The sequence below is a fragment of the Paroedura picta genome, chromosome 1 (genome assembly GCF_049243985.1).
Source record: "Paroedura picta isolate Pp20150507F chromosome 1, Ppicta_v3.0, whole genome shotgun sequence".
Classification (NCBI taxonomy): domain Eukaryota; kingdom Metazoa; phylum Chordata; class Lepidosauria; order Squamata; family Gekkonidae; genus Paroedura; species Paroedura picta.
The window spans coordinates 117,034,840-117,054,473 of record NC_135369.1 but is presented as its reverse complement, the minus strand read 5'-3'; positions in this window follow the sequence as shown (position 1 = coordinate 117,054,473).

Genomic DNA, 19,634 nt, shown 5'->3' with positions numbered 1-19,634 from the left:
ACAGGGAAAATGCTCTTTACATATAAAATCAAAAGAGACTGTAATGCTGAAAGGAAGAACTTTTTTTCTGCATCTTAGTAATAGCTATATACTGGAAATTGTTTGCTGTTTTCACATAAAGGAATACACTTACAGTAATGTTGTGTTAGATTCTCTACCTCTGGTTGCCTGATATAATCTCCAGCATGAGCATTCTGTTGGATTCACTCACATAACCCTGGTCTATTCTTTAAATATGCTGAGGCTTGTTCATATCTTGGGTCTAGAACTGTGATTTGGATCTAAAGTACATAAGTGGAACTCCATTTGCGTGGTTGGTTTTTCCTGTCTGCTCCTCCCAACTACAGTCTTTAAGTGTACCATAAAGGCACTCAAGCTTAGGGGAGCTTTAGGACTTAAGTGCGATATGGTGTAGAGAGATACAGGTGGAAGGCGAAATTGGAAACTCCACTTCTGCATCCAGATAGGTCTTCCAGGAGTAGAAGAATCCTTTGGATCTGAGGTTGCATGTTTGGCAGTATTCCCCCTACTGGCTAGACTAGAGATTTCTGACAATCAACTATATAGATGCATTAGTTTGATAAAATATTTTCAGAATTCTGTGATTTCAAAGTTTTTTGTTTGTTTCTTTTTAAATTCTGACACACTTTGAACAACCAAACATCCAGATTTTTCTACTTACAAGGAATGACACCAGTAGAATTTGTTTTGAAGATGATTACATTACAATTAACTTTTCAGCTTGATAAGTGGTCAATTTGTGTGTGTGCAGTTTATTGCCATCATCACAGTAACACATGACACAAAAATGACAGCATGCCATGTAACCATTTGTGATCGTAGAGATTCCCAGACTTCAATGATCTCAGAATTTGCTGCTATGAATTTCTATCTACATCTTGTAAGATCTCTTGATTGTACACTGTGTTGGGGGTCTCCCTAAGATGTATTGATAAAAGAGTATCCCTAAGATGTATCAAAGAGTATTGATGAAAGCTGGACTAGTGCTGCTTTCAGAGATGAATTCTAGAGACAATGGGGCAGGCAGCAAAGTATCAAAGGATCGGATTCCCTGTGGCAGTAGAATGCATTATCTTTGAATCCATTGTTGAAGCTTTGCAAGGCAATTGTCAGTGGAGGACCAGGTCAAAATTCATGTTTCTGTCCAATCTCAATTCTATACTAGTGGGAGTGGCTCTTGGACATAAAAGGTGATATGTATCAAATGTATTTTGATAAAGTTATTTCTCCCTGAACCTGCCAATCTCATTCCCCAAGAAATGAATTCAGTTCCTTTTAGATGGATTGACTTTTCATTGGAAAGCATCACATAGTCAATAATATTTGATCCTGTTTCAGTTTTACAGTCATTTCTTCTGGATCATTTGTCATTAATAATGAGATTTATTGTAAGCAGATTTTGCTAATGTGTGATGAACATTCATCAGTCAGGAGGACAAAGCCCGTAGCTACTATATGCCATTGCTCAGAACTTGCTTGATGACTTCAACCCCTTACAGTAAGTAAGAACCTGTCCCTTTTCCCTAATAGATGAAATTGACTTGAAGCTTTTAAAGCAGTACTGCAATTTATGTAACAGTACTATGTCTCTGTCTGCTGTCCAGAAATCTAATCAGGAAGTCCGGGAAAGCTATGTATATTTAAAACTCAGATTCCTAATGTAATCTGTGACCTTCATGAAGCCAAACATGACAAGATCAGGTAGGAGCAAGGAATGTTACATGGCCAGTTAGAAACAAAACAAATGTTCTCTTGAAGAACAAGCCAACCAGTTTGAAATTTGACCTCACTGAGAAATGTTTCATTCCTTTTAAGTCAATAACAAATTTTGTATCAGGAGTCCAACAGCCTGTCAGGTCAATAGTATTATGGTCCATAACATAGCATATAGTAGTAAGAATAAAAAGATACCTGCTGAGTGCTACAGTTCCCAAATGCCACTGTACATATGCCAAAATATTATGAGACAATTTAGAATTATTAAAAAAAACCTTTTAAAGAGTTATGCTTCACAGAGGACCCATATAATTAGCAGACCAAATATTATTTGGGGGACCGTGAGTGGAGAATTGCCAATCACTACCATTTATCTAAACCTTGCCAGCTTCCTTAGTTGTGCTGCTTTCCCAGACTCAGATCCCAGTCTGGGATAAAACATAAGAGGTATTTTCATGAACTGGGAGGGAAGGTGACATGGTATAACCAAATTTCATTAGTTCTTGGAAGCTAGGCAGGGTTGGTACTTGGAAGAGAAACCACCAAGGAAGACATTGTATAGGAAACCACCCCTGCCTTTCACTTGCTTTGAAAGCCCCTTGGTAGGATCATTGTAAGTTGGGAGTGACTTGATTGTGGGGATAAAAAGGGTGGATTGGATTGGTTTAGGATTTGGAGTGCTCCATGAATAGAACCCCAAACTGTAGCAGACCAAATGGGCCCTACCCAAACCAAACCCCAAGTGTTTTAAATTTAAAGTAGATATTCTGATCTCTTCATGGTTGTAGTTGCCCTATTCTGGACTTTTTCCAGCTCTAAAAGTCCTTTTTGAGATAGGATAAGCTGAACTGGAAAATTTCACTGCATCATTAAACATTTAGTATATAAATAAACTATAAATTGTCCTTAACTAATGTTCCTCATGATGTTAGGATTGGGAAGATCATTCACAAGCATTAAGCTCTCCCTCAGCTCTCCCATTCCATGGCTTCAGACCAAACTGGCTGAAGGTAACTTCGCTTTGTCTTCAACCTGTCCACACAAATTAATTATATGGTTCATTAGTTCACAGAAATTCACAGGGTTATTAATCTCAAATGTTCTACATGTGCTAGGAAACAACTAATCCTTGCATCTGGCTTCCCTACTTGAAGATCAAATTAATGGGCAATGGTAAGCAGTCAATGCTAGTGCTACCAAAGCTACTTCCTTCTGCCATAGTGATTACCTTCTTACTGTTTTTTTCAAATGCTTCATTGACTTCATCCTACATGATCTGACGGCAGTTCTTAATGAGTAGGTGGCTATCTTTTTACATGCAGCTTCTGCTTTTCTATATTGAAGAGATTAAGGTAGCAATATTTCTACTTTCAATCTATCCTTCTTCTTGTAAGCTATCCATCTATCTAATGTTGTCCTTCCTTCAAGGATCCCAGAGTAGTCTAAAGGGGTGCCAGGCAGTGGGAGGATTTGCAGACAGAGACATGTGTGTGATACCAGTGCACAAGGTTACTTCTGGTGAAAATGGAAAGTGACTGCATGATGTCAAGTATGATGCTCTATGTCATCCCTAGCAGTATGCAAAGTATACTATACCATATATACTCGCAGCACAGTTTTTAGCACTTAAGACCTCCTCAACTTAAGACCTCCTCAAGAGCCAGTTTGGTGTAGTGGTTAGGAGTGTGGACTTCTAATCTGGCATGTCGGGTTCGATTCTGCGCTCCTCCACATGCAGCCAGCTGGGTGACATGGCACTGATAAAACTGTTCTGACTGAGCAGTTATATCAGTGCTCTCTCAGCCTCACCCACCCCACAGGGTGTCTGTTGTGGGGAGAGGAATGGGAAGGCGACTGTAAGCCACTTTGAGCCTCCTTTGGGTAGGGAAAAGCGGCATATAAGAACCAACTCTTCTTCTTCTTCTTATACGCGGGTAATTGATTAACACCCTGCCCCCAGCCAGCCAATCGCAGCATTGCATATGCAACCTAAGCTCTTTGCAAATGAGCTAATTGCTTCCAGCTAACCATTGCCTTTTGCAAATATCTTGAAAGCTTACTCTGGCAGCTTATAGGACATCAATGGCTTGACTGAGCGATTCTGATATTTCCCCCCCTTCTTTTCCTAATCACTTCTTCCAAACTATTCTTTTGGTTTCTGTGGGTGGGGATAGGGGTGGGCTTTGGGGGTGCTTTGGGATTTACTGTTTTTTCAGTGTTTCTTCTTTTATCTGAGGGGCAGCATTGTTTGCCTTTTCTTCCTGGGGTTGTGTGTTTCTTTTAAAAGTTGATTTTTACAGTTCTTTCTTTTAGTGTTTTGTTCTGGGGGGCACTGTAGCCCCCAGTTTGGTAGCTGTTGTACTTGTTGTAGTAGGTTGCCAACTTTGGGTACTATTGTTCTGCTCTGGTTTGCTGGCCTGGGGGGCACTGTTTGGTTCTCCTGCCAGAGCTGTTCTCACAGAGCAGTTCTGTCAGTGCTCTCTCAGGGTGTCTGGCATCAAGAGAGGAAGGGAAGGCAATTGTAAGCAGCTTTGAGACTACTTTGCTTAGTGAAAAGCGGGGTACAAAAACTGGCAGCTATTCATCCTCTTGACTTTTCTGTATTTGTTGGGAGGGAGGCCTGTGATGATTGAGTATGGATTAAGTGCTTAGACCACCTTGTACGTTTACCAGTAGCCTGCTGCATTTCCCACCCTCAGCTTATATGCGAGTCAATAAGTTTGCCCAGATTTTGTGGTAAAATTAAGTGTCTCGGCTTATATACGGGTCAGCTTATATGGGAGTATATACGGTACATAGTGTACATAGTACTTCCTTTATTTTATTCTCAGATCAACCCTCTAAGTTGGTTTAGGGTGACTAATCAAATGCCACCCAAGTCAGCTTCAGAGTTCCTTGGGGATTTGAACCCTGGAACTCCTGGCTCTTATTCCAGTACACTAGCCATACTATACTGGCCTCAGGCTTCATTTCTAACATTAATTTTTTAAGTCTAGCCATAAATAAAATGTAATTCAAGTGTAACCTTAGTTCTCTTTCTACAAATTATATATCTCTCTAGGTCTGATGTACATACAGATTAGAGTTAACTAATAATGATAATATTACAGCCAGAAAGTCTCTTGGATGAGATTGACCACAGTGTTTGGCCTTTGTCTGGTATGGAAAGCTTTCTGGGTAGGGTCTCCTGGCCTAAGCATTCTTGCTTAGTGAAGGGTACTTCTTGGGGTGTATCATAATCTACATATACAGCATAATGAGGTAGTGGACTAAGGGGACAGAATTCTAGACTATATCAATTCAGGTTGCAGGTGGGGGAATAATATTTTAATGTGGCTCATGCTATACCTTTCTGTTTGATGTAGTAGCTTGCCATTTGCAGAAATATGCACTCAGAAATATGATTCCATATGCACATTTTGAAGTGGTCCATTCTAAGATCTTATAACACTACCTGTTCAATATGCACAAAGAAAGGGTTGAGCTGTTTGTTCTTTCCCCCAACCTGGCACAATGAGGACAAAGGAAAATGATGACATCTGACTTGTGGCTAATCTACTCAATGATCCTTTATTGTCTCCTCTTAATGTCTCATCCTAGTGAAGTCATTTTTCCTGTAGTTTTCTTCCTGTACTTAACAGTTGAGTCTCCCACATGTGGGCACCCATTCCAACCTAAAATGTAAATGTGGCCAACAACTCTGCGTGAGAGGTCACATGTAAACCTAGCTGCAGGTAGGCTGTCATTTCTTCTGGGCCTCCTTTGTGTTGGGTGGTAGCTATACTCTTCTTTGACCCAAACTTAATTCTCTTTTGCACCCAATCACTTATTTTGTTCAATCTGAATGTATGTATTAGTTTAAATTGTGTGTCTGTCGTCAAGGATCTTTTATTTTGTTTTTCATAAAAATCCTTTTTATTAATTTCCAACTATCTCTACCTGAGATTTATCCATTGGTGAAGAAATCTTGCTCATTGCCCCTCTTTCAAGGCCTTGTCTGCTAGAACTGCTAATTCCACCATCATAAATTCAGAAGACTGGTAACAACTAGGCTTTAATTACTTATAACGAAAAAAGGAAAACAATAACCAATGCATCTTTAATGTAAAGAAACTTCATTTCTTCTTCAAATGCCAGTTCAATTCAACCTCTCTACAGCGTCATCACTACTGCAAGAATCCTATTGCAGAGGAAAATTTTATCATTCAAGTGTCTGTGTCCATGTCCAGGTGCGTTTGTAAGTAAAAACACAGCTTCAGCAAGCTTTGTCCTGTTCTTCCCATTCCTGATATCTTGTCTTGAACATGTGCTATTTAGTTTGAAGATCGGAGGCAGGGCCATCTTAATTAAGTCAGTCTGCTTGACCGCTGAATATATGGTTAGCAAAATAGGGACAGTTTCCTTCCATTTAAAATTCACACATAGCATGCAGGCTATTCCTCCTCCTGTTTACAACAGCTTCTGAAGTCTCTAACACGATGAGTAAAAAAAAAAGGCAGTTGTTAAAAATAGTTTTTATGACATATTCAATAACATGTCATTTCAGCTATGACAGTTTTTTTCCTCCTTGGACCTCCTTAAAGAAAATTGTTCTGCTACCATTCTAAAGTTCATATTCTCCCTTTCACTTACAGGTGAGTAACCATGTTGATCTGAAGTAGCAGAACAAGTCCAGTGACACCCTTAAGATTAACTAAGTTTTATTCAATGTGTGAGCTTTCGTGTACATGCAGACTTCTTCAGAAAATGAAATGGAAACTGCCAGACTACATATGCAAGGAGAGTAATTTAAGCAGTAAATTCGTAAACACCATCATTAAAATGTTAAACAAATATGCAGAATAATGAAGTTTTAGCAGATTCAAGAGCCCCACTACAATAACAAGCTGAGTTTACAAGATTATCAGGTTATCAGTACTTTGGGTTCATCTCCAGTCAAAAAACACAGTAGAGGGAATAAAAATGTCCAGATTAATGATTAATGGAAGATGCCCATTAATCCCAGTTGTAGAACAGAGTAATTAAAATAAACCTGTTACTAGCCCTCTCTGACTCTTCTCAAGTGACAGGCCATTCTGAGTTACTGTTTAGGCTATCAGAGCTTAGCCAGAAGTTTCAGGTTTCAGCAACTATTCAGCTTGCTTGATGAGAGAGAGAGAGAGAGAGAGAGAGAGAGAGAGAGAGAGAGAGAGAGAGAGAGAGAGAGAGAGAGAGAGAAGCAAGGCCAGATCAAGAAGCCAAAGGTTCAGTCAAGCAGGCAAATGAGCTCTAAGGAGGGTGGTCAGTGATCTGGTCCAAGGTTAGGAATATTCAAAACGTTTGGCAGGCTTTCAGGCAGGGGTCTGGCAAGATGGGTATTGGCTAGAACATAGCTCACATTTGCGTCTATGGAAGTCCGAGGTCTCAGCTCCTCCCAAAAGCTTGCTACCAGAGATTCTAGCTCTCATCCTGGAAACACGCTTCCTGTTCTGCTAATTGCCAGCAGGAACACATGTGGATGCGCTTTCTACATGCTGATAGTTCTCTTCCACCGCTCCAATGGCAACAAGCTGCAGTTGTTTCTGATGTATTATCAGTAGAGCTGTCAGCCTGAACACTAGCGGTTGGTCCTGAGCAAAGTTGACTGCTGGATGGCTTTTGCTGATACTTCTGTCTCAGTAGCTGGCTCCTCCAACTCCCCCAGTTGACCTTCTGCCTGTACCCCTTAGTTGCCCTTGAGCTCCTCCACCAAGGAGTCTGAAGACTATGGCTGACTGATGGCAGCTAGGTCTCCTGTCCTAAAACCAGAGAATTAGATCCTAGTCTTCCATCTTTTTAACAGTGTGTCACTGTTAAAATAACAGCCTAAGGGCTTTATGGGTGGAGAATGGGTGTGGCCTGCCCAAGGAAGAGCCCAATCGGGATGCATGATGCCATGGTGCCATTTTCAGACCTTAGGGAGGCCGGGGAAAAGAGGGAGGCTTTCTTTCTTTCTTTCTTTCTTTCTTTCTTTCTTTCTTTCTTTCTTTCTTTCTTTCTTTCTTTCTTTCTTTCTTTCTGTCTGTCTGTCTGTCTGTCTGTCTGTCTGTCTGTCTGTCTGTCATTCTTTCTGTCTGTCTCCCCCCTCCACTACCCCGCTAGCGCTCACTGCATTCCTGACTACAGCAGGCTTTTTTACTAGTTGTAATATAATGCAATGAAAAGCAGTATGCAATATAAGTTAAACTGGAAGATTAGGCTATTGTAAACTGCTTTGGGACTCCTTGGGGTAGTGAAACGTAGGGTATGCAAAACAGCACTTCTTGTTCTTCTTGATGTCTGTAGTCTGGAGATCAATTATAATTCTGGAAGAATTTCAGGTCTCACCTGGAGATTTGAACCTCATAAGATATAGACAGAGCCTTGATTGTTCTAAAGAAATAATAGAATCACTTTTCATAGAGCAGAAAACCAACATGTTGGTAAAATTATACATCTCAAAGATACAAAGAAACCTTTCAGAAAAAATATGGAATGAAACCTTTATCTCATGTTTCCTCATTCATGTCCCTTTAACTATGCTTTCAAAAGTTCACTTACCAAGGTCTAGTTTAAAACTTTTTCTTGGTATGGAAGTTTTGCATAGGAACTAAAAAAACCTTGAATTATTTTCAACATCACAATAGACCCTCAGACATGCAAACCTTGTGATAAATACCTACAGTGACCATTCAACCAAACGTCTCTTAATGATATAATTAAAAACAAATACTGTATATACTCGCATATAAGCTGACCTGCATATGTCAGGGCACCTAATTTCACCACAAAATGCTGGAGAATCTTATTTACTCACATATAAGCTGAGGCTGCTGTTTGGATAGTGGCTTTTCCCCCTCCTCCCTCTTTCCCCTCTTCCTCTTTCCCTCGGTCCCCTCTTTCCTTTTTATATCAAATCCTTCTTCTTATCCCATTCCCTTCTTCTTAGCCTGGTGTTCTGTTTCCTCCACTTTCCATTCCTTCCTCTAGGGGCATTTCCTCCTTCTGCTCTCTGCTCTCCCTCTGAGACAGAGGCTTCAAAGCTTCCTGCAGCAGCAGCACATGCTAGCCTCATTAAGGCACTGAGAGGGGGAAGCGGAGACTGCTCTTCCCTCCCCTCCTACTGTCCCTCCCGGGTTTGCTGCATCTCTTCCTGCCTCTGCTTTTTCAGTTAAGTATACTTGTCTCCCACCTCCACCCTCATGTCTAGTCTGGCAGCTTTTTTCTTAAACCCGCATATAAGCCGAGGGAGACTTTTTCAGCTTTAAAAAAGGGCTGGAGAACTTGGCTTATATGTGAGTATATACGGTAGATAAGTAAAATTGCTAGGCGTGTAACTGTTTCTGACCTGCTCCATTTCTTTCTGCACATGGGAGATTGTATGTTTGAATGTTCTTTGATTTAAAATACTTCCTGAATGTGGCCTGCAAGATCCGTCTGCATAGAAAGCATTCGACAGTCAAGAACTTTAGGGGCCATTCCATGCCCAATAAGCATAGTGAAATGTTTACCTCATGAAGACGCCATATTTTTACTGTTTTGCATGACATCGCCAACATCCAGTGTCCAAGCAGCAAACTGGTAGCTACAGCCTCCATTTTAAAGCACTAGCTGGGGAATTGCATAAAGTGGATTCCCCAGCCTAAAAAGCTCAAGCTACAGGAGAGCAACCAGCAAGCCACACGCTAAGGAAACATATGGAAGTCAAGAAGTGCTATCTCTGCCTCCAATGTCCCGCCCTCACACCCACCTCCCTCTCCCTTCTACCGGGGACATGTTTATTTTTTAAATAAACGGTTTGGAGCAAGAACACAGAAAATATCTCCTAATCTGGGGAGTTCGGTTTCCCAAGGATTGGGTTGAAGTTGGATCTGGATAATTTTAAATGGATCTCCATTAATCCATATGATATTTACATTGAATTGAAATAAAACCATCAAATTGGAGGCCGTATATAGTATATAAACCAGGATTTCTTAACCAGGGTTTCATGAAAACCTGGGGTTTTCGTATGACCCTGGAACAATTTCCTGAATGGGTGGGAGTTAAATACACACACACACACACAAACACACATTTAAGGTGTGATATTGTCATGTCAACCTGCCCCCAACTCCCAAAATGGGGGTGGGAAGGGGAGGGGCCCTAGGTGAGTGTGTGCACAGCTATGCTTCCCTTCCATATTCTACACAATTGTGTCACTTCTGGGGTTCCTTGAAGGCTAAACAATGTTTCAGAGGTTTCTCAATAATAAAAAAAAGCTGAGAAAGAAGGAAGAAGGGATTACTGAAAGCCAAGCCAAACAAACAACAGCAATAGAAGGAGACGGTAAATCTCTTATGTAGAAAGCTCTAGACGAGTGTTTTAGTGCAAGAACCAAGCGGTAGAACAACAGACAAGGTTCCTTAGGTCTTAGGCCTGGGTAGGCCTGGTCCAGGCTGCCTGGTAGGATATATTTACATAAAATTTAATCACCCTACCCCCCCTCCCAAAAAGAATCCTGAGATCATGTATGGGATGGTGATATGCAAGAGGAAAGAGTGGCTTAGTTTCTGGTCAGTTGTAGGTCTAGACAAATGAAACTAGAGCCATGGATGGAGAGGATGACAAGAAGATTATAAGAATAACCGGCAGGAAATCTTTTGGGTTACAAATATTACTGTGTCAGTCCTGGTGTCAGCTGCATATTTCAGAACCATTTTATTCTACTAATGGGAACCACAATTTTGATTGAGTACAATTAGTCATGCATATTATTCATAATCCATTCATCCCAAGATAAAAGTATTCAGTGCTGGCTTACAGAGACTCCTGTTGATTAATTTTCCTTCAAAAGCATCACACCTCTATAATTTGAAAGAAAACCCTTAACAACCATGTTGCAGTAATTTAGGGGAGGAGTATAGAGTTATCTTTGAAATTCACCTTCAGCCATGGTCTGTCTGAAGCTTTCTGAAGCCCCCTAAAAGGGCAACTGCCTGTTTGGATTGCAACAGACTTGTTTAGCTGCCTATATTTTTCCTGTCTGAATCCTTTCATTTATTCGCAAATAAACAAAATGCTCTTTATTGCCTTCCATACAGTTTTGACAGATGGTTTAAAGCATTCAGTTCAGGTATTAAAAAGTAGAGATAAATGAATCTTAAAAAAAAACATACACATAAATACAAACACTTGTTACTTTCAACTCTACCCCCTTCAAAAGAAAATACACCTTCTTGGTTTTCTGTGTTATATTAGTTGGACTTTCTATGTAGAAGAGCTATTGTCTTTTTTATATCTTCTATAGATCTATTTGTTGAAATATGTGGTTACCAAGGCTTGAAATATTGTCAACATTTGTTTTTAAAATAAAATAACATTTAATTTTTAATATAAATGTATTCTTTGGATGAGTGGGATATGTTATTTAAAATAAAATATCCAGTTAAACTGAGGAACTTCTAATGTTTTCGTACCAAGAATATTGATAGGAAGGGTACTTTAAATGTTTCGTTGAAGTTTGTGATTATATTGGTAGAAGGAGCAAAAGAAAACATGCATTTGTTTTGTATGATGGAAATCCACACTTTTAAAAATGCACAAGTAAAGCAAGGAAGCAAGGAAATACGTTGATGTAGTTAACTATCTGAAAACCTTTCATTGTAATACTGCTTCCTTAATACTTTGGAGTTGTAACAGGTGTCCCATGTTCCAGGATATTCTCCGGACTGTGAGAAAATAAGGAAACAGAAAACCTAGGAAAACATATGGGAACTACCTGGGGAAATGAGTCTTCACCAAAATTTTAGTCAAAAGGACTCTCCATTCTCAAAAATTCAACACCAGCCATTAATGTTTTCTTTAACTTTTCTGTCAGCCATGCGTGCCAAAACTTTCTAATTAAAGAAAGACATTTACTCTCTTTTGAAGAAGACCACAAGGGAGATAAGTTGGCAGCTGATAATTGTTATTATGGGAGCTTGGGGGATGAGCCATGGGAACCATGATGTCACATGCACTATGATGTCACTTCTGGGGGAAAACAGAAGTGACATCACATTATATTAGGAATTGATAGAAACTGTATGGTAAAACCATAATTTCCAATGATTCCTAGAGCAATATAATGTCACTTCCACTACTGGGGGTGGGGGCTATTTTCTTGGTGAATGCTCATGTAGGGAACTACAACAAACCATTTGGGAACTAAAATATCCACCAGACATTGTCAAGAAACTGGTTAACAAGCACTGGGGGGAAGCTTTTCTTACACAGAGACAACCCCCATAATCTTAAACAACTCCTTACCCACAATAATGCAACATCTAACTTGAACATGGATATCGGTACCAGAACTCGCAATAAACCCAGATGCCAACTTTGCTGCCACACACACCCAGAAAATGCAATCATTGGGCTGAAAAATATCAACTATGTAATCTCAGGCTCATTCACTTGCTCATCTAACATTGTATATGCAATTAAATGTCAACAGTGGGCTTCCATTTTCAACAAAGATCAAACCATATGCCATAGGATAAATGGACACAAATCTGACATTAAAAATCTCAAGACTGACAAACTTAAAAGAGTGTACTTCAGACTTCCAGGACACTCAGTAGGTGACCTAAGAAGTAGCTGTTTTATTGCAAAGGAACTTCAGGAATAGACTGCAAAGGATATTGCTGAATTACAATTTCTTACAACAACAACAAAAATCCCAGGATTTAAGAGGGATATTGGTTTCTTTTCTGATTACATATGCTAATTTAATTCAGTTTTTACGTCTATATTTTCACCAAGAATGACTACACATCTTCTTTATTTTAGTTCATTTGTTATTTTAATAGGATTTGAATAGTGATAGTAATGCAGTGCAATGAATAATAGAATCAAATGTAATCCGGAATGATAGATTGGAATATATTTCTCTGGTTTGAGGAGAGGAGACACAACACTGCACAACCAATTACACCATCTTAAAGAATAGGATGTTGTTATTACCTCCATGTTTGAGAGGAGATTGTTTATTACTGTCAGTTTTCCACAATTAAGAAGGGTACGCAATTAAGCTGGCCACCAGGATAGGCAATATAGAAATCTAATAAATTTTAAAAATTAACATATCAGTCTCCAGTTCTGATATATTTATTTGCTTCAATTTATCCCCCCCCCCAATAAATCCAAATGAATGATGACCAAATAAACTGGTTATTCTTGTTTAGTCCAAGCATCTGTTAAACATCTTTATTCTGTATCCTAATTTGCTGCTCACCCTCTACCTGTATGTATGGACTGGTAACTTCCATTCCAATGTGTTTGAAGAAGTGCGTACACACATGAATGTTTGTACATTGAATAAAACTTTGTTGGTCATAGAGATGTCACTGGAGTCGAATTTTGTTCATGTCGTTTGTGAGATAGTCTGGGGCTGCTGCAGTATATGCTGTTTCCAAACTGATTCTGTGCAGCATTTATATATTGCTTCTTAATAAAAATGACTTGGAAAACTGAACTTTTAACCTTGGGTAGAATGTTCAATCAATCTTTTCTTGTTGTTGAGGCAACTGTTGTTAAAGCTTATTTTGTTTTGAAATCAAGGAGCACTTTTGTCATTGATGAAGAGACAAATTGGAAACTGGAGCTCTTAGAACCATGATATTAAGATACTGGCTCAAGTTCCTTTAAATGATGAAAAATGAGCCCTGACCTTTATATTATAATAACTTCTATTCTTTCAGTTCCCTATATTAGCAGCAAGATCCAAACTAATTGACTGGCAGGAGGGCATTTTGGCTGGAATAAGATGCAACACACTGGTTGGTATTAAACATGGACACCGCTTTATTTTCTTCCCATTGGAGTGTTTGCACTGCATGGGAGAGGGAGCCTGACCTAGCAGTCAGCGGACAGCACCACAACCCCTGGAGTTCAGAGTTGCTCTGGGAATCCGCACCATCCCCAGCTGGCATAGCAGATCCCCTTGCCTGTTGAGATCCACCAATAAGGGAAGCAACCTATGTGGAGGGCCAAAGGGCGCTAACTTCATTTGGCTGACCCTAGTCCACCTGGCAAAAGGAGCCCCTGGCCTTCCAGCCGGGTCAGCTGTGTTCATTTATGTGCCATCTTTTGTGGAGACCCCAAACCATGGGGAGTCCAATAACAACTAAACTCCCTGCCAACAGGCTCTATCCCATGCAAACTTGCTGCTGTGACAAATTGCTTTACAACATCTGAACATCACACTCAAACAACAAGAGCCTCCTTTATCCAATAAAATTCCCAAGCAGTTGGGTGGGAAGCTGTTCCTTCAGCGTCTAGGGATCAAGAGGCAGAGCCCATACACATGGCACCTTATATAGGCACCATGCTGCCGCACATGCTGCTGGTGCTCCGCGTGTGTGCCTTGAGTTGGTTGCTGAGACAGTCACGTCCCTCCACAGTCAGCCCTCTGGGGCATCAACCTGCAGCCCCAGTGAATCACAGCCATGCATTGTTTAAATTGGTCTCACTAATTTTTTTCTCATTATTTGAAACCAAAATTGATAGAGCCAGCCTACATTTCAACTTTCCAGTTGCAGAATTGGAAAGGTTATTTTCTCTCAGTAAAGGAGATTGGTATGTTTATCAATGAAACATTAACAAGTAACTTAATCCAGTTTAGCTGAGACTGACTTTCCAATTTCAAAGTGAAATTTTAGACAGATGCATATGGCAACTGAACAGTTCCTATTGACATTTCTACTATAGAAATGTGCTGACAAGCTCCTAGTGACTTCCTGTGGGCATTCTGATTCTGATTCTTTTTAACTCTTTCTTGTTGCCACAGAAGATTCTCGGAGATAAACAGTCTAAATCTAGTCAGTCTGATGGTACAACTCTATATACATTTTCTGGAATTTAATCCCATTTAATGAAGAGTGAATCCTTATCCACTTTTCCTCTTAATATCTATGAAACAGCCCTGGGGGTGGAGAGTGTCCTGGCTGTCCAAGGTGGAATAGGGCCAACCAGGGTGCAGCCAGCACCTTCCCCTCCAGCTCCCACCCTCCCATCTTGAGTGCTAGAAACCGTGTGGCTGCAGCCTCCATTTTCACCCATGAGGAGAGAGGCGATGAAAGGGCTTTGCAGCCCGCAGGTACACTCCTGCTGTGAGGGGGCGGGGGAGGTTTAAGCCTCCCTGCGAGCCCTGTCGCTGCCTCACTGAGGCGGAGACAGGGCTTTGTGCCACACCGGGACACTCTGGCTTCCAGGGAGCGGGGAATGGGGTTGAGCCTCCCAGCGGGTAGCAAAGCCCTGTCACTGCCTCACATGCAACCTGCCTACAGACCTCCGGTGGCCCAGCACCCATGGCCACCGCCGCTCCTGCCAGGACCTTCTAAGGCCAAGAGCCCCAGGGTGCCAGCTTCGCTGCCCTCGCCAACCATCATCAGTGCTCAATGGAAAACACGGCCACACCCATTGGTCCTTCCACGCTGATTCTGCGCTCTTCCATCATCCTTCTTTGGGACGGCGCTGCAGCCATGGCCCCTCTCACCCACACCATGATGCCAGCGAGTTCTTCCCCGTGGAACCTGACCCGCCCCGAGGATGACCACGAGGATGAGCACCTCGTGGCCCAGGAAGTCCAGTGCGTCCCTCTCAGCCACGCGCAGGCCTGTGGGTTGGGCCCACCAAGGCAGAGTTGCCCTTGAGCCATTCACTCCATCCTCCTCTCAAACTCCTTGTTGGGCCTCGCTATCCCCAGGAGTCTGCCTTCGCTCCACCCTGCACTTACCACTCCGCCTGGACACTGTGGATGCTTCAGAGGGTGGTCTCTGCGTCACTACATCCCAATGACACCAGCTGGGTGACCTTTGGCTCGCCACGGCACTGATAAAACTGTTCTGACCGAGCAGTGATATCAGCATTCTGTCAGCTTCACCCACCTCACAGGGTGTCTGTTGTGGGGAGAGGAATGGGAAGGTGACTGTAAGCCGCTTTGAGCCTCCTTCGGGTAGGGAAAAGCAGCATATAAGAACCAACTCTTCTTCTTCTTCATCATCTGCAGCTGCAAACCCCAACCCCTCTTCTCCCATAGGGTCCCACCCTCATGATAGTTGCTGGAAATTTCCTGGCATTCCAGCTCCTCTCCAGCCTACAGACATTGCATCCCCTCTGGGAGATGGATGCTCGGGAGCGGGGACTCGAGTGCCTTAAGCCCCAATGAGCTCTTTCTCCTCTCCAGCATCCAATCCCAAACCTCCAGGACTTTTGCAACCTCCATCTAGTGGCCCTGCTTTCCGATCCCCATCCTAATCACTTTGTGGCTGCATGCACGCCCACATACCCGTAGAGCTCACCAGCCACCTCACTCACAAGCTCCCCCCCAACATCCCTCCCGCTAGCGCCCACTGTATTTAGACTACAGTGGACCTGAACACTAGTAATCCTATAAAACAATACATAATTGAACCCTGATTTACAAAAGCTGGGACCAGAATCTTAATACTGATCCCACCTCCATTTTCCACCTAAAACCTTCTACCTTGGTGGCCAAACATAATTTGTTATTAACATATCCAGTGAGTATTAAACAGAGGGATCTGAGCAGCTGTCCTCTTCAAAGAACATTTACACTCCAAACAGCTCGCCAAAGAAATTGGATGAGACATGAGCTATTTCACACATCAATTAAAAGAATCTGACTTGAAGGCTGAGAGACATTACTGTCTCCAAAATGGAATTTTATATATTTTAAAATGACATTAGTTAGGCCGGGATCAGATCCATCATAGTCCTGTTATAAAGAACTGCCATTTGGCAAAACATTCACACTTTCACACTTTCTGGTGCTAACTGAACTCACACCCAAACAACAATATTGTCTTGTTGTCAACCTGTACAGCTTCAGGCACATGGAATGCGTGCAAATGTACAGTGACAGTTTTAGCACAAACTAGCCATGTTCACTGTTAATGTGCCATATTGTTCTACATTACATTTGTCATGGGGGGGGGGGCTTGGTCCTTCAAACCAAGTTGTGAAAGGCACTTGTACATTGACCTTTTCACTGTGGTAGAATTTAATTGATCTCTCACCACTTGTGGCTTCCCTAACAGGCTTGAAAAGGGGTAGGTGTGATGGCTAGCCAGTTCAAATAATAGGATACTTAAAAGGTTAAATCAGTCCTGCATTCATCATGACTGTCTATAACAGGCACCACTGGGCATAACAATTCTGATTTCTCAAACCAATACCACAGACAGCTGTGGGGGAAATGAATCTATTCTCATGAATATGAATTGCTGTAATGAGAACCGACAATGCTATGCCTACTTAACCTTTCCTTGTTATCATTTAGAGATTGCACACTCATGGCTCTTTATAGGATGATGCACCTGAGCTAAAAGCACAAGATTTGCACATCCTTTGAGGCGGCAGAAATCGCTCATCAAGCTTGTGATGAGAGTTGGTGCTTTGCTGATTCTGACTTAACAAAAGGCTGCAGGGATGTCCCTTTTATTCTTGCGAAGCTGAAGCAAAATGTAATTTCATTGCTACATATAAAAAAATAAGGTTGTTGCTACTTTAAGTTTCAGAATGTTGTCGTTAAGCAAACGGCTCTGGTTAGGGGGGTTGGTGGACAACTTAATTTCCTTAGTTCTGCTCCCATTGGTAAAGGGTGGTGACAGAAACTGGCAACAGGGTTCCTTACAGCCACTGAATTTTACCTGAAGGAAATGCTGAGGCTGTAGTTAATTTGTCTTCTTCTCTCCCTTACATGCAGGATTGTTCCTGTGTGTGTGTGTTTTTTTTTTTTTCATTCCCTTTCTGAGTGAGCAGCTCCTTTATCTGTTTCCATCTTGAAAGCTTATGGCTGTCCCGCCCTGTAACATTATTCTGTTTTGATGCAGACAGCCCAGGATCTTAAGGGAATTGACAAGATCCCCTTCTTAAACTTATATGTCTGAAAATGGCAACACAAGGGTTATGAAAGTTCAAAAATAAACAAAATATTAATTCAACAAATGGGAGAAAGGCTGTGTAAAACCAGAGGTAAAGTGTCTGAGGCAAATCAATAATAACTCTGAAGTAACTTGATGACCAATTCCACATGGAGGGCTAAAGCACACGTAGCCTCTGGCTCACAAACACAGGATTGTAAACCTTGGTTTGCAGCCCTCTATATGGGAAACGCGTCCTGTGCTTCTGTGCCGCTGCATCATGCCTTTCGCCCTCCTTGTGAGGTCACGGAGAAGGCAGAAGAGAGAGCAAAGCGAACTTAACTTACTGCTCCTCGACCTGTCAGTCACTGGTTGCAGAGGTTTGGGGGTCTGTAAAGTTCCCCCGAGCACAAAAATTAATTTTAAAATATGCATAGCAATGCATTAACACCACAACATTGAAACATTGTCTTGTTCTACGATAGGGATTAACTTTCCCATTTCATTTTGCTTCTCACTGTTCCATCGAGTGCAAAGGGGATGCCCAGCACACACCCTCTTGTTACCTGTAGAAGCCCACTAAGCAGCACCCCTTTCCACAATTTTCCTTTGTTTCTTGAGAGTGGCCATTTCGGGAGTATATTTACAATGGAGAATCTCTTGATGGCCATGCTAGCTCAGGTGGCATTGATCAGCCAACTCATCTCTGCCACCCTTGCTCAGATCAGGGTGGACAAGGCTCTTTTCCATGAGAGGATGATTCTACTAAGGTGCAAGTGGACCTCATGCAGACTTCTCTCCTGGTGTGCCCAGCACAGCGAGCACATTAGAATCTTCCTAATGTCTAGGAGAGCTGCAAGGTGAAGGAGGTTTGCTCTCACAGAGGTTATCAGGTGTGACCACCTGACCGTTTTGAGGGCAGAAGCCCACCACCACATCCAAGTGTCCCAGAAAGAAAATGCACAACAACTCTGTACAGGAAATATTAAAAATAACAGTTTAACATTTTACAAAAAGGGGGAGGGGTACCTGGCTTCAGGGGGTCAAGGGGAATATTTGTCCCATGGCTTTATAAGCCTGTACCTTCTTGCAGAGGTCCCTGCCCAGATCAGACACCTGGTCTGGGTGTCCTGGCTCATTCCGTGGGGGGGGGGGGAGGGAGTATTGGAACCAATTTTGCAGGGGGTTTCCTATGAGATGCTGTGGGGTGCTCCAGAGTGGTGGAGTTAGGGCTCTCCCTCCTCCTGCTCACCACATGGTCCATCATCCTCTCCATCAGGTCCCCCATCCTGTTCAGGGACTCTAAAACCCCCAATAGGAAGGTGTTGCTCCTCTCCATGGAGGTGCTGAAGACCCCCCCTGCTAAGCCTGGCCTCCTTCCTCTTGTCCTCCTGCCACCTGGCGATCAGCTACCTTTCCTGCTGGAACATTGCCTCTCCCAGTGTCCTGGCCTGCCACATGTATTCTTTCCCCTGCTCCTGGAGGCTACGAAACAGGACAGTGAGTAAGGAGACATACCATGTCTCCTCCTTTCCTTCTGCAACTGCTCCTCAGCTGACTGCCCACCAAGAGGCCATTCCAGGTGCCATTCAGCTGCCTTGTCTTCTACCTCCTCTCCTGAGTGTTCACCTGGAAAAAAGGAAAATGGTGGGTGAGTGGGTACAATGCATGGGATATTTCAGTGTCCCCTCTCAGTGCAGCAACAAAGCCACACAGGGACTTTTGGCAAATGTCAAAATGTCTGGCTACCTCATTCCCAACCCTGGGGCTCCCAGCGAGAGGCGTGGAGCACAAATGGCCAAGGAGTTCCCCCTGCTGTATGGGGATGAGGTCAAGCATGACAAATTCGATCCTTGTGTCCCTCTCCGAGGTGGCTTGCCTCCAGGGCGGCACTTGGGGAGGGACCCTCACCCAAGTCTTCCAGCTGCTGGTGGCTGCTCTCTTCAGTATCAGGCTTCTTCACCTTTAACTTAAGGCTATGAGCCATGCATT